Source organism: Notolabrus celidotus, chromosome 8 (genome assembly GCF_009762535.1).
Source record: "Notolabrus celidotus isolate fNotCel1 chromosome 8, fNotCel1.pri, whole genome shotgun sequence".
Taxonomy (NCBI): domain Eukaryota; kingdom Metazoa; phylum Chordata; class Actinopteri; order Labriformes; family Labridae; genus Notolabrus; species Notolabrus celidotus.
The window spans coordinates 28,544,488-28,554,763 of record NC_048279.1 but is presented as its reverse complement, the minus strand read 5'-3'; the positions used below and the strand labels follow the sequence as shown (position 1 = coordinate 28,554,763).

Here is a 10,276-nt window from a genome sequence, read left to right as displayed (position 1 = left end):
CTCAGTTTGTGTGGCAACAAAGAGAAATGGAAAACAGATAAACATTTTTCATTTGCATGGTTTTATTTGAAATTGAACCACTATTTTAATTTAAGTATTATTATAATTCTGGATAACATATGCAATTTTAAATAGTTTTCTGTTTTTGGAAGGTATTTCTCCCACTTTGGGAACCGTTGCTGTACAAGGAAATATGAGTGCAACACACTCTGGCCATGTCATGAAGTATTGAGTCAGTATTAGTTGCATTGACTGAAGCCTGACGAAACAGGAATGAGGATGTAAAAGATATATGAGTGTGATTATGTGACAGAGTGTGATAGAGTCACCTTTTCAGGGATGTTAACTCACAGTGACGTGTACAAACATGATAGTGTCTTATCCTGTCACAGTGACACGTAACAAGCAGTGAAGACCGACATCATATGCTATTGGGCGTGCGTTGGCATTTAGACCATACAGTTTGGGGGGAAAACAAACAAACAAACAAACAAAAGAGACCAATGGGCGTATTAGTCATTTCCCTCCTGTGAAATGATTTGTGTGATTCCAAAACTCTGTGTTTTTTTTTTTTTTCCTGGCAGAAACATGATGTCATTTGTTGACATGACTCCCCAAGGTAGACGAACATGATGGATGAAACACAGTAGGAAGTGGCGACCCTGCCCAGGGCACTTTAACATTTGGCTCAGAGCTTTGGTGACAAGGTGCTGATGAGATGCAACCTTGCTTTGATAATATCAAGGTCAGCATCCTGCTATCTTGACCAAGTGGAACCTATAATGACATGATCTCTGTGTCGACATGTTTAGAGTTACAGTATGTGAGTAAATCTGCAGGGGATAATAATACAGGAAGTGAGGGGTGGTAAATAAACTAGAAGCAACCTCAACACTGTGAAGTCCAGGCATAGTGACATAAGCTCTCTGTTAAATTAGTGTGTGTGTGTGTGTGTGTGTGTGTGTGTGTGTGTGTGTGTGTGTGTGTGTGTGTGTGTGTGTGTGTGTGTGTGTGTGTGTGTGTGTCTTGTCATGCAGCTCTCTTAGCGCACAATAAATAGAGTGTGCCATGATTGCTCTCTGAGTAAAAACATCTGGGGAGGTGAGATACTGTATGTGTGGGAGGCTTTTCTTGAAACTCTTTAGAATTTTATAATGTTGCTAATTGTTATTCACATTGTTTGTTTTGTGCTATACCTCTGGGCTAGTAATCGCTGCGTATGTACACATGATGATAACCGAATTTCTGGCAATTTGTTAAGGTGGCTAATTATTCATATATATATATATATATATATATATATATATGCATATAACAGCGCCTGCCACTGCACATGCATTGTCCTTGTTTCCATGCAGTGTGCTGAGCTCTTGCTTGCTATTTTGGTCTTCCTCTTCAGTCAGTGTTGACAGTTGGCCAGCATCACCACCAGACTCTGCTTAACAAAGAAGTTATGACAAAAGAGGGATGCAAAACAGCCCAAAACTCCAGGGATATTTAGTAATCAGGTAGCGTGGATGAAGACAGGAGATTAGATTGCCTCTTGGCACGGTGCTCTTTTCCATGCTGCTGCGCCTTTTCTTCATATCTATTTAACTTTACATATTTATCAAGCATTATTTGTTTCTCTAAGGAGTATGGGCGGTGAACCTTTCTGTCTGACATGGCTGGCTATGGCACAGCAGTAATTGTGAAAAGCCAGAGCTAGAGAGGTGCATTTCACTGTGTGTGTGTGTCTGTGTGTGTGTGTATGTATGAGAGAGTAGGAGAGGAGGAGAGCAAAAAACGAAAGGGTGGGGAGGTGCAGTGAGAGGCAGGGAGGGGGCATGTATGAGGGAGGGTGAAGGCGAGAGCGAAAGAGAGAGGGAGGGAGGGAGAGAGAGAGAGAGAGTGAGCGAGCGAGCAGGAGAATGAGCGGCTCGCCTCATTCTGCTTCTCTCTCAGCATCCATTCTGTGAGAGCCGATTCTGGAGAGGAGAGCGCTACATAACAGGCAAATTGGAGGAGGAAAAAGAAGAAAAATCCATTGAGGAGGGAGGATTTCGAGGAAAATAACACATAATCTGGGCTCGTTGGTGTCCACTTTTGCGTCCTTTAGCTTTGGCAAAGGTGTCTGAAAGTTTCCATCTGGGGGGGACACCCTCCCCTTGTTGTGGGGATGATCAGCGAATGCTGAATTTCATTCCTGAAGGCAGGAGGAGGAGAGCTGTGAAGACCGGCTGGATTCACTTGCTGTGGAGCTGGTAGTGCGCACCACCAGAGATCCTACAGTGCCTCTTTTCTCTCTCACACTCAGTCTCTCAGACGGGCTTTTTTTCCTGTAGAAGACATAACAGTATTTCACTTTGCCAAGTGGAATATCAAGAAGGAGCAACCTCTAAAAAGAAATCACCGGGAAGGAAAGGGGATTGGATTATGCACAGAGTCAGTGAAGGACATCCACATCCTGTTCTGAAAAAATAAGTTCTCAGCAGTGAAGGCTTTGAATTGAGCTCTGAATCTGAGAGACTTGAGGATTTTTTCTTACCTATCTCATTGTTTAGGAGCAGCAACGACCCTCAAACCGCTTACATTTTGGACTATAAGCTTCTGGATGGTATTTCAAGGTAAGGACGCATCCATGAGCTCTTATACATTAAAGCACCCTCCAGGTTTTACAGAAAAGGGCAGATTAGGAAGCTGAAAACCTCCTGAAAGCATGAAAGGTGGGTAAAGAGAGAGAGAGAGAGAGAGAGAGAGAGAGGAAGATGGAAAAGCGTCATTAGCTGCATCCCAGACTGTGTGAAGCCCATTTAACAGAAAGTGCAAAGTTGGGGATAAATGTCTTGATGATACAAGAAGATGTCCCGGTGCTGACAGAGATCATGATTGCTTTTTTTGTTGGCTGTTATTGGAGAGCTTCTCCCTTCTGCAGAGAAGAATGTATCTATGAGTATCAGCATACTTATGCATGTGTGTTTGCCTGTCTGCAAAGCAATTCATCTCCTGCCTTCCTTGCTACATAGCGGTTATCACCAGGGGAGCCTACTGGCGGAAGGGGCATAATTGCGGTGGCTGTTTGTCCTTGTCTTTTGAAACAGTGAGCGTATGCGAGCACCGAGAATTACTTTTGTACAGTGGCCACATCTTATTCATAATGATGAGTGCCTCTCTGCATTTTAAAAGGCGGCTCTGTGTCTTTGATGGCTGCGCACAGGGATGTGATTGTGTCAGGTATTAAACTATCTCAGACACCCGAGATTATAGCCTCACCTCCAGTTTTGATGCATTTATAAGTTTGTCTGTGACTCAGCTCCTGTGTTGGCAACATCTCTGCTTTTCTTGCTTTTGAAACTGGAAGGTGATAATCCAACAATCTTTCTTTACCTTTCAGATGCTTATTAAGACTAGTTTAGAAGGCTACACACAGCCTCACAGACAGAATGACAAAGGGATACTACTGGATCTGCTGTTGGGAGGAGTGAATATGCTGCCCTCTTGATCAATACCAGACAAGTGCAAGGCTACCTTCTTTTGTAAGGCAGTGGTTGAAATATTAATGATTGCATGAGCATCCTGTTGGTCCCCTGAAATATTGAAAATGATTGAATAATAAAGAGCCTGTCTAAGCTGCAGACAATTCTAATCCCACCTCCTCATGTAACATGCAAAACAGTGACCATTAAATGCCTTTGCCTCTGGATATAAAAATTTCAAAAGAAGTGTCTCTCCTCCTGCGGAACATCCACTGGGGGGAAGTGGAGCTTGATGGGAAGTTGATGACAGCTCCTGTGTATGTGCCGTTGACTGGCTATCGGTGGCTCAAATGGCCAATTGTCCCCCCCCCTTCCATGTTTATGAAGCTCGACTGAAAGAAGCTGCTGAGAACAAACGTTGTATTGAAATCACATTTAGCATTCAGGATGCGTGGTGTGCGATTGCTTCCTCTTAAAAGAGGTCCAGTTCTCTCATCCTCTCCCTGCTGTATTCATTGAATCTAATGAGCTCAATCTACAGTATGTGTGAGTCCAATATGCATACTAATGTCCACATACGTGTGTGTGTGAGAGAGTGTTGGAGGGAGAGGGGAGAGCTGAGTGTATCTGGTATCTGTGTGGGTGTGTATTTGTCCAGGGCTCTGAGCTTCATCCCTTTTGATGTTTTATTGAGTGTTAACCATGGTAGGACTGACGCATTGGCTCTGATATGGAGTAGCACGGTTAAAGGAGAGCTCTGAGACCTGCTTTGCTCTTTCTTGTACTTCCTTTAACACTGAATTAGCAATGCTGTGTCTGCCCCGTTCAGCCCTTTGGATTTGGTTAATGATTTGGTTCTGCCACCGTGTGTGCGTATTGGTGCGAGACTTTGTGTGTGTGCATGTAAACATCTGCGTGTATAAGCACTGAGGACATGCATACAGAATGTTGTGTGTGAGTATGTGTATGCTCAGGTAAGCATCCTGCCTGTGTGTGTGAGTGTGTGTGTGTGTGTGTATAATCCCCTTCTCTCTGTTTAAAAGGATCTATACTGTGCAGTCTGCTTTTCTCCCATTCCTGATGCGAGCAGTGGAGTCGAAGACAAGGCCCTCCATTTTCAGAGCTGTTATGCATCCACCGATTCATGGGATAGACAGAGGACAGAGGAACGAAGCACTTGTCTACTTTGTGATTATTCAGTTCCATTCGCAGTGTTTCCATATAAGAGCAGAAATCAGATGAAGTGACTTTGATGGCAGGAATGCTGGGGCTTTTGATTTATTACTCAGAGTTTGAATCAGTATGCGTGTGTGCCAGTAGGCAGCTGAAATCTGACACACCTGCTTCCAAGTATAATAAATCTGGAGCAATCACGAGTGCCTTTTTAGGTTGGTAGCATCAAGAAAATATCAGTCGATTACAGGCGTTGCAAATCAAGACTAATATTTGTACATCAGGCCTTTACGATGCCAGCAGTCCCACATTGTTAAATAAAGGATTATTAATATTAATGTGCCATGATTCACACTATTGGATTTGCTTTTCTAGAGATGTCATTGCTCATAATGTGATCAGCTTTAAAAGACGTGTATGGAATAAGAGAGTTTAGTGTAGCTACTCCTAACTTTTTATAACTGTAGCTAACATCAGTGATCCCATGAAGCTTGAAATGAGCTCTGTGATTGGAACAAATGAAACAAATAAACACCTTTTATTAGAGTTTTTACAAAGGTAAAAGTTTGTATATGTGGTCCCATCCTTACAAAAAGCTATCTGAGGAACTTCCATTTCGTGTCCTTGTTTGCACCCCCCCTGAAGTCACAGTGGTACGTCTCATCTCCACACTGATCTCTTCCTGTACATGAGGTTTTTATTTCATATTTTTCTGGCAAAAGCACTCATCCTTCTTTCTTTGGCCTGTCAACATATCGCTCACAGTGAGTGTTTGCCAGGGGAAATGTAACAAAAGGCTATTTTTACAGTGTGCTGTAAACCTCCTTGTCCAACACCTACCAGCCAGCAGTGCTTGCAGTCATTCAAAACACACACTGATGGACTCTTCTACTTTGGAGCTCATTTAGAGGCATTTTTGTCCACCAATCAAAAAGCTCCTCACTGGAGCTTTATGTTGGCTGTTTGTTCCTTTAACTAAAAAAAAAGGGAACATATCTGCGCATAAAACAGCAGATATTCTACATATTTGATCCTTACCTTTATCAAATTAGTTTTATTCAGAGACTATGTCCAATATTGAACATAAATGTCACAGTTGATGTATTGTACCAGAGCTAGCTTAATGCTAATTAAATCTGCACTCCCGTTGGCGACTCAGTTAGATTTTAAATCTGCTCTTAGTTTCATCTGGTTTTAGATGTTTCACTGACTTGTGGCTTTCACAGAAGAAAGCTGAAGGCAGCAGCAAGAAAGGGGGCAAAACGATCTCTTAATGAAGATGTCCTCAAGGATTTAATGGGAACTCAAAAGATGATGCTTCTCCAGTATCCTGCAGGGATAATATTGCAGATATTTTGAGTCCAGTTGTTTCCCCAGCTTGACCCTGTCATGTGACACAGTGTGACAAACTGTAAATGATCATAGCATGCAGTGAAGGCTTGGCTGCATCCACTGAAAGACTAAAGATTGCCATCTTGTATTTGATGTATTTTTTCAATCATATTTTAACATGTTTCTTGACATTAATTAATACTTGGTTTACATTGAAAGCCGTGGAAAATGAACCTGAGATTGAAAATTAGATTGAATTCCTTCCAGAGTTCAAAGATCAGCTTCAATGCAAAGACATCTAACAGTCTGCCAGGTTCAGTTTTTAAAGAGCGTGAGCATGCATGAGAAAATAATTCACTGAGATGTTGTATTTGCACATCATAAGAACGGCTCTCCTTTAGAGTGAATGCACAGTTCTTGTGTTGCTAAAGGACCGATGCACAGAGAGCTCGGTCAAAAAAAAAGAAACCTTTACCCAGAAGCAGAACAGCTTATTTTTAGATTGTCCATTAAGGACGTGGAAGAAAAATCAATGATCGCAGACTGAAACAGTCGGTTTCAGATTCAAGTTTTATTTTCCTCTGTGACCTTTAGATACAGTTGGGAATATGCACTTTGTAAATATCAGATTCTAACTTGGGTGGGTAACAATTTTCAAAGATGTGCATGAAAAGACTTTGTTTTGTTTGTAGATACAATTAATCAACACTTACAGATTCATGTTTTGGTATCGTCTTCATACCATGTCAGTAGGAGGGTTAGTTTTATCTACTTTCTTATACACAACATCCCTTAGATTCCCAGTCTCATGTGTGAATAGTTCTTGTCAAAGAGAAACACATTAACATACTCATGCTGGCTATGATGAGCCACACATCTGTAGTCGAAACATGACCAGCTGGCTGAGATAAACACAAGAACTTATTTTAAATGGAGGTCTGGTCAGCTGGAGACCAAGCCGTGAATGGATTCGGCTGATCTGTTGTCAGCCCCCTCTGAATCCCTGATGAGGCGAAACACAATATGCTCCAACAGCTGGGTCATTTATGGAATATGCTTACTCATCATGGTCGACTGCCGCTGTAAGGATGGGAAAAAGGAATTCTATTAGATAGCGTATGGTTACAAAGACGGATTGAAAAACAAGCTATTAGTCTTATCTTTTTCAGAAGGCCTTTCTTAAAGACGTTTATGGATAAACAGGACCACAACTGCACTCATCGTAATCTTCAAACAGTAACATGGACACAATAGTGTTTAGAGACTGACAATGGGCTTAAAGAAAGAGAAACTCAGACAGATTAAAACACAACAGTGTCGCCATTCTTTTCTGTACGGAAGAGTAATGCTCAGAAAAAAGTGATAAAGGATTTATGTCTGCTGTCTGTCTATCTAAGATGTGACGTGCTAAGTGACTGCTGGTGGCACTGTAGCCCTATTGGGATAACCAGGAAGAGGCTGTCTGCAGCATGAGGACTGATCCACCAGCAGCCTTCATTGACAGTGACCTTGCTGTCTGTGTCGCTTTGCAGCATGACCTTCCGGGCAAGCTGCCGAGGGCAATAAGTGTCGTACCACCTTCGGAAAAGTCCCTTTCTCGGTGTGTCGACAAGAAGCATTAGAAAGGGTCAGGGGTGGTGTTTCTGGCTAAGGAGTGTGGGCAGAGGATGTCGACATAGAACAAGAGCAAAAGGGGGAAAAAAAGGCTTTTGGGCAATCCATCCTCCTGAAAACAAACAAGGATCAAGTGTAAAGAGAAGGGTCAGTGTTTTAAATGTGGAGCCTTGTGTTACAGCCTTAATTTGTGCTTCACATACAAGACTTCTCCTTTATCTAGCAAGTGCAGAGTGCAAGCATACAACTGTTTTTCCTTTATTAAAGGAGACTATATAATTCCATTGCTGCTCCAAGCTCAGGTCTTGTAAATCAGGATTAAATTATACTCGATCTAGAAGTTGTTCATTTCCCCCTTCTGAATTATTCTTCATAAATGAAGCAGAACATATTTGTATATGACAAAACATTCCATGAGCAATGTGCTTTCCTGCACAGTATTTCATTGCTGCTCTAAGCTTGGGTATTGTAAATCAGGATTAGACTGTCCTCAATCTAGAATTTGTTGGTTTTCCCGCCTCTGAGTTATCTTTCATGAAAGAAGGTGAACATTTTTGTATACACCAAAAAACCCCATGAGCAATGTGCTTTCCTGCAAAATAGTATTCCATTGCTGCACTAAGCTCAGGTCTTGTAAATCAGGATTAAACTGTCTGATCTAGAATTTGTTGGTTTTCCGTCCTCTGAGATATCTTTCATGAATGAAGGTGAACATTTTTGTATACTCCAAAGAGTTCCATGAGCACTGTGCTTTCCTGCAAAATAGAATTTCATTTTTTGCTCTAAGCTCAGGTCTTGCAAATCAGGATTAAACTGTAATCCATCTAGAATTTGAGTTATTCTGCATGAATGAAGGTGAAAATTTTGTAAACGTCAAAAAATTCCATGAGCAATGTGCTTTCCTGTTGTGTGTATACTCCAGTATTGTATTCAGAATGAATCAGAGAGGCTTCTTGGAGCTCCGTGAGTCACCAGATGCCACCTGAAAAAAGCCCAAGTGATATAACAGCATGTGATCTCACATGCAGAGTCTTTGTATTCCAGTCTTACACGTGAGAAAAAATAAGAAGTGACAAATAATTTTAGCATGACTGATTTGTTATGATGCTTTCTCATAACCTAGAAAAGTAAGCCAGACCTTTTCATGTCCAAATGTCTTAATATGTGGAGTTATTATTACATGCATGTAACTAGGTTGGATCACAGCATGTATGCAAAAAAAAAAATATATGTTTGCAGTTTCATAATTTTGCAATCTAAAGACACCCTGTAATAACAAGCAGGGAGAGATGTATCTTTTCACCTAATAAACATGTATGTACAGAACACAGGGATGTGATTCTTCTGGATTAATCCAGGATTCCAGATGTTACGTCCTGAAAAGTTGACACATGAGATTTACCCATTAGGATGTTTGCTGGTTTTCAGTTTGACCTTGACGTGTCAGTTTGAAAAGCCCAGTGGTGTTGACTGTTTGTGTTCATTCACCATGCTGCTAATGTACTCCAAATTAGCATAACAAGCGTCTGTTAGCTGACAGATGATGACTCAGATGTGTTGAAATGGTTAAAGCGTGAGGGTAATTTGATGGGTGCCTTGTTTTGGATGCATTTAAGTTACCAAGGCCACTGCCAGTGATGACATCACAGAGGGATTTAAAACAGGGATATATATAGCTTTATAATCATGATAGTGGTGTTTATTTTCTCACTTAATGACCCAGGTACACACAGTTGGCAGCAGCAGAGCATCTTTCTCCAGTCTGTACACGTGGGCTGGTGACAGCATGGCATTCAGACACTCCATCTGAAACTTATAACTCTTACTCTTCATTTTGCTGAATTGTCGCAAATTACTAATCAGACAGATGTTGATGATGTTGCAGTGATAACTAGTAGGTCACTTATTGTTTATGCCCTTTGCCAATCACATCCATGAGAAGAGGATTATCAGCTATAAGTAGCTCCTCACAGCTGCTTAGATTAAAGGAAACCCTTTCTATTCCAGGTCATATCATTGGTTCTATATCTGGCCTCTAGCTTGCATGTTAATATGGTGACCTCCAGCTTATTAGCAACTCCTTTTCTAAACAGAAGAAAGCGAGAAAGTACATAAATTAAATGGACTGTAACATAAAATGGAAATGGAAACAGTCTAAGGACAAGGACACAATGGATGTAATGTCTGCTCATGTGTTGCAAAGGGGGGTTCTATTTATTGTGTCCTTGCGCTGTGCAGGTTTTCTCATTCTTTGTAATTCCGTGTTCTTCGATTAACCAATAAGTCATTTAAGCGAAAAACATGTAAACACAACACCCAACCACTTATGTGCCACTACTGACCAGCCCCGTATTTAGAACTAATTAGGGCTCATTAAATATTCACACGGTGGAATAACCTGCCTCTATCCTAATAGCCAGGAAAGACTGATACTAGTTATTTTCCAGTGAGGCCAACGCTGGAGCCATCCATTTAGTATTTTGCCTCCCTCAGCCACTTTACGGTGTCCTTACAGCGACTTTGCTGCCTCCATGTTTCCTCTGCTCCCTCAGTTTCCAGCCGTGGAGCAGGGTATTCAGAGTATTGACCGCTGCGCTCTTCACAGTACGGCTGCCTGTCTCGCGTCAAGGTGAGGGGCTACTTGCAAATTCAAGTCTCCCCAGTGTGCATTGTTTGGTTCAGATTGGTCTTGTAGTCCTTTT

At 41.6% G+C, this 10,276-nt stretch overlaps 1 protein-coding gene across 3 annotated transcripts in view; it reads left to right on the top strand.

Annotated features, from left to right (window-relative positions):
- The first annotated feature begins 1,933 nt into the window (after positions 1 to 1,933).
- Positions 1,934 to 10,276, top strand: part of lingo2 (leucine rich repeat and Ig domain containing 2) — a 257,875-nt gene continuing 249,532 nt past the window's right edge. For 2 of the 3 annotated variants that reach the window (XM_034689163.1, XM_034689165.1), the window contains exon 1: positions 1,950 to 2,606. The gene's annotated coding sequence lies outside the window, so the exon portion shown is untranslated. Of the gene's footprint in view, positions 2,607 to 10,276 lie in introns of all 3 variants that reach the window. The other variant, XM_034689167.1, reaches the window with a different exon arrangement.